This window comes from Labrus bergylta, chromosome 15 (assembly GCF_963930695.1).
Source record: "Labrus bergylta chromosome 15, fLabBer1.1, whole genome shotgun sequence".
NCBI classification, from domain to species: domain Eukaryota; kingdom Metazoa; phylum Chordata; class Actinopteri; order Labriformes; family Labridae; genus Labrus; species Labrus bergylta.
Window position 1 is genome coordinate 1,065,231 of NC_089209.1, and position 6,000 is coordinate 1,071,230.

Below are 6,000 nucleotides of genomic sequence, written 5' to 3' on the forward strand. Positions count from 1 at the left end.
CCCTCCCTCTTCTTCCATGACGTCTCTGCTCCTCAAACCAGACCTCGCTCCGTCTTCTGTTTATTTTGGTTTTCTGCTATTTAAAGTAATTTTCTCCTCCTTTTTCTCTCTTTGTTTCTTTAAAGTCGACTGAGGCGGGATGAGGTCATCGGACGGCAGCAGTTTGAAGGAAGTTTTCAGCTCCTTAAAATCGACAGCATCACATGCAAACTTTACGAGTTAAGATCATTTCATTAATGAGATATTTAAAATAAAGCAGTTAATTAGCAAAAACTCACATCAGAGAAGCTAAACGCTAAATTAATAATCGACTTTCAGAAAACAGAATTTGGAGAAACTCGTCGACTGGATGGAGACAAGACGAAGAAAAGATTGAGACTAGTCCGAGTCACAAAGCTTTTTTTTAAAAGATTTATTTTTGGGCTTTTTGTGCCTTTAATAGAGAGCTAGGACAGTGGATAGAGTCAGAAATCAGAGAGAGAGAGAGAGAGAGTGGGGGATGAACCTAACCCTAACCCTTGGAGGACCACAGCCTCCATACATGGGGCGCGCACACTAACCACCAGCGCCCCCGAGTCACGAAGCTAACGAGACTGAGACTCGACATCCATAAGATGGAGAAGGTTCGAGTCAAATCTTAAACACAGTTAAGAAGTCCAAGACAGAAAACAATGAGACTGAAGACAGGTCATTAAAGTCTTTATATGTGATCTTTTGATCCAGCAGATGTCGCCCTTGAGCACCAGCATGAAACCAAAACAACTGGCGCTGCATTGTTGTGTTAGCATGCTAATGCTAGCGATCTTTATTATGCTGGTATCTTCACACTGCATGTAAATTTACCTGAAATGAGCGTGATCTAGAAACACAGTTAAGCAGTGAGTACAGTATGTTATTCTTCTTTTCTCTAGTCCCTCAATTAAACAACTTTTATACACGAGGGGAGGAGTCAGCCGGCCGTCCAGGCGATGTAAACAAAGTGAAGATAGGACTCTGAAAACTCTGAAAACATCACAGACAGTGGGACTCGGGTGTTACACCCATTGTAGACAGTCATGACTCACAGAGTTATTTTCAGAGGATAGACTTGATTTCTACATTTAAGGGTGAAAAATCACAGAAAAAAACAAGTCTTCCATGAGTCAAAGACAAGTCTGTTCCCTGAGAGGAGAACAAGTCAAACACCCCGAAGACAAAGAGACAGAGAGAAGTTCCAGCTTTACGTCCACAAGATCTACAGAAAGTCACAGCTACTTCTAGAGACCAACAAGTCCAAGTTAAAAGACTCCAGAACCAGAGACGGGTCGGGAGCAGCTGTGAAAGAAAACACCAGACTGGATACAGAACCTGGACTCAGGTCCACAAAGCCACAGTTCTGAGAGGAAATATAGTTTTTGACACTTTATTAAGAACATGAATATTTAAAAGAGAAAGCAGATTTACTGACTCAAACTACTACCAGGACTTTCCATAACCTTGGAGGTGACCTTCCAGGACCTTCAGTCCCTCCTCCAAACATGATCAGAAATAATTCAAAAATCAATCCTCAATTTGAGAAAGAGGCTTTCTGAAGCAGAACGAGTGCGTCGGGGGAGGGGTCAGAGATCGTGGCGGACTCGAGGTTCAGTGTGTTTTTACCAGAACGCTCGACGCCCATCCTGTCAGAGCGGGGGGGGGGGGGGGGACCTTTGACCTCTGTTATTGAAATGAGGATGTGAAGTGTTGAGGAGAAACCTCGACAGCTGGAACGTCCCGACTAAGACGAGGAGGAGGAGTGACGGGATTTAATCAGAGGAGGAAGAAAACTGTGATTGTTGTTATTAAAATAAAAATGTTGACTGACTTTTAAAAACACGAAGACAACAACAGACCAATGAATCAAAACATCAACATCAGACCTCATTTATCTGATTCTTAAAGAGAGTCAGCAGCTGTCCCCTTCAAAATAAAATACAGACTTGTGTAGGGACCTTCAAAATAAAACACAGACTTGTGTAGGGACCTTCAAAATAAAATACAGACTTATGTAGGGACCTTCAAAATAAAAAACAGACTTGTGTAGGGACCTTCAAAATAAAAAACAGACTTGTGTAGGGACCTTCAAAATAAAATACAGACTTGTGTAGGGACCTTCAAAATAAAATACAGACTTGTGTAGGGACTTTCAAAATAAAATTCGAGGTCATGATATCAGATTTCTCAGCATCAGTAAAAGTTGGACTGTTTGCAGGTTCACCCCTCCCCCTCCCCCCTCCCCCTTCAGACGATCCGCTCTGAAAAGAGAAAGTCCTCCGTCCACCTTTGTTTGCTCGTCCCATCGGCCATCTGCCGGCTCGCAGGACGCCCCTCCACAGGCGACCCCTCCCATTCTTCACCAACAAAGACCCCCCCCCCCCCCCCTCCTCCCCCTCCCCCCCCCCCCCCCCCCCCCCCCCCGGCAGGCGTGAGGCCGACATATTGAAGGAATTCATGCGATCTGAATCATAAAGGATGTGATTAATGTGCAGATCGAGGAATGCCACCTGTTCTCCAAGTGGATCTGATCAGCTGGACTCATGAGGAGGCGTTCAGGGACTATTGGACGTCTCAGAGATGCCTTTATACAAGGGTAACGTAATGATTCCTGATGGGGACGCTACAACTTCCTACTGACATTAAACCTGCAGAAGTATAACAACAAATCAACTCAGTGTTCATAGATTGTTGAAATGTCTTTTTCAATTTTTTTGCTTTTACTTTTTACTTGGAAGCGTCTTTTAAGATATTTTGTGTGGTTGTTTATTTTTTAATTTTTTGGGGTGTAATGACGTCTTTTATCCGATGCCGAGAGGACGCAGGAAACAGGAAGTCCAGATCAGCCATAAATGGCAGGAAACTGAAACACCTCCTGCAGCAGCAGATACACAAACACTCACACTGCTGCCAACACACACACACACACACACACACACCCCACACACACACACACACACTCACACACACACACACACACACACACACACACACACACACACACACACGCACACACACACACACACACACACACACACCCCACACACACACACACACACACACACACACACACACACACACACACCCCACACACACACCCCCCACACACACACACACACACTCACACACACACACACACACACCCCACACACACCCCACACACACACACACACACCCCACACACACACACACACACTCACACACACACACACACACACACACACACACACACACACACACACACACGCACACACACACACACACACACACACACACACACACACCCCACACACACCCCACACACACACACACACACACACACACACACACGTCTAATTTTGCAACTACTTTGTTTTAATTTAAGAATCTTAAAGGAGCAGTATGTAACTCTGACCCCTAGTGTTTAAAATGGGTACTGCAGTCTAAATTCTAAACATTGTAAGAGCTGTCTCCCCCCTCCTCTCTAGAGTGGATGCTCACTCAGGTCACCATGTGGTGGACTCTGAAGCTTCAGTGTTTATCCAGCTCTGCATGGGTCTGTAAACCTTTCTGTGTTCTAACCTCTCTCCATTTTTCAAAAGCATCTCCAATATTGATCCTAGTTTGAGCACGTTTCTGCTCGTGGAGCTTATTAGAAACATGCAGAGGCTTTTTAGGTCGGGTACAATCACTTCTATCTGAACCACTTCTCTTGACCGCTTCCATCGCTGCAACACCTGTTGACCTGATAACTGCTCTCATATCTGACAAACCGAGGGGCGTCCAAAACGGGCCGTGTGGGGGGTCTTAAAAGCTCCTACCTTCTCTGGTCCAAACAAATCCAGAGCATTCAGGAGCAGAATCTAAAGTTAGAAGGAGGACATACTGGCTGCTGCATTGTTGTCAGAGAAGCCAGCACTTCAACATGTTTCCTTAATGATCAGAGAGTAAGATACCTTTATCATCTCACTCTCTACACATCTCGCTGACTGGACCTTTACTTTTATTCTAGTTTTTTTTTCACAAGAATAAAGAAACATGAAGATTCAGTTGATAGGAGAAACAAAGAAGCTGAAGCATTTTGCCTTTTTCCATTCCTTAAACAAATAAATATGTTTTTATCACTACAATCTGAAATCTTCTTCTGTGAGTAAACTGCGTGAAAAAGTTTAATCTCGACCTCGTATTGATGCTCGTTCAATTTAGACTTCAGAAAACAGAACTCTGTCCACTGGCCTCTACACTTTTCTTTGGGATTAATTGTGCAGTCTTAAAGGGGGGAGGGGGTCATGTTTTGTTTTTGCAGGGAGACGCCCCCGGGAACACACAAAGCAGCAGCAGCCTCGATAAGAGGAGGAGGGGGGACTGGAGTCAGCAGCCTCTCGTTCTCTCCATCAGAGAAAGTGTGCCTGGGCCGGGGGGTGCAGCGGTAGGTGGGGGTTTGTTTCCTGTCCCGGCTGACTGGGGTCCTTGTCCTGGCACTGCAGGCAGACGGGCGAGGCCTCCCGGACTCGAAGGTGGGGCCTTGTGTTGTGTTTGGTGTGGTCGCTGCAGCTGCTTCCTCCGCTGGAGAACACTAACACCTCACATCTGGATCAGCTGGTTCTGGAGCCGTCTGAACGCTTCAGTCAGAACATTTGTAAGAATTCAGCTGATGAAAGGTTTTTGTTCAGAAGAAACCTTAAGGGCAAAAACAAACTCCACTGGGAAATGGATTCTAATGTGTGCAAGTACCTTTTTTTCCATTCAGGACAAATCCTGAAGGACTTTGACCCAAAGCTCCAAATGTGTCGAGATCTTCCTGCCGACCTCAGGGGGCATTAGAACCGGTCAAAACAAACTCCAAATAGCGGCTCTCCACTGATGCTAGCTAACAGGTCATCAGACTGAGACCTGGTACTGATCCTAGCTAACAGGTCTTCAGACTGAGACCTGGTACTGATGCTAGCTAACAGGTCTTCAGACTGAGACCTGGTACTGATCCTAGCTAACAGGTCTTCAGACTGAGACCTGGTACTGATCCTAGCTAACAGGTCTTCAGACTGAGACCTGGTACTGATCCTAGCTAACAGGTCATCAGACTGGGACCTGGTCCTGGTCCTGGTACTGTGGACACACTTGCATGAGAATCACAAAGCAACATTTAGCTTTGCCTCCGGTCTTTCTTAAAGACTCACACCGGGTCCCTCGTCATGTCCTCCCCCATCCTCCAGCCCCCTCCCCCCCTTTTCTCCCAGCATGCCGTTCAGCTGCAGTGATGGATCGAGTCTCTCTCTCTAATCGAAGGATAATTGAATGAAGTGTTTGTTGGTGTCGTGCAGGCTGACAGACTCAGGCGCTGCTGCAGAGCTAAACACGCTGTAATCTGGTTTGAAGGCGGGTCAAACTGAGTTTGGTTTAAACGGCAGAAGGTTATCTGCAGGTCTGAGCTGAGCGACGTCTCAGTTAGCGTTCAGTCAGACCTCTTCTCCTCCAGGATTATTGTCCTCTGTCTTCACACCTAAGACTCAGACGGTTTGAAACCTTTTAAAAACTTTTAAACCACAATTCAGAGCCCCCCTTTTGGCCCCTCACAGACCCCTAGGGATCAAGGATCTTCAGTTTCGGGGGCGACCAGACTAAATGATCTGCACCATGACAACGGGGCATCAGTGAGACTCTGAAAGCTGAATCCGAGCAGCGTCTCAGTGACAGTGAGCTGAAGTGTGTGAGGGTCTAACAGAGGATGTGTGTGTGCCGATCACATGCCTCCTTTGTCCTCACTCAGAAAAGAGAGAGAGGCCCGCACAAAGCAGTAACGAGTGCCCCGGCGCTGCTCTTTTCACTCAGCCTCCAGATGCTGGAGCGGCGGCCCTCTGGCCCCTGAAACATCCATCACAACACAAGAATCAGAGTCAGAGAGGAGCAGCATGCCAACACTGATACTGTGACGGCGTTCAGGCCTCTGAGCGGCTTCAGGAGGACAGAAGAGTCTTATTCTGGTAGTGTAGTCCAACAGTAATAAAACTC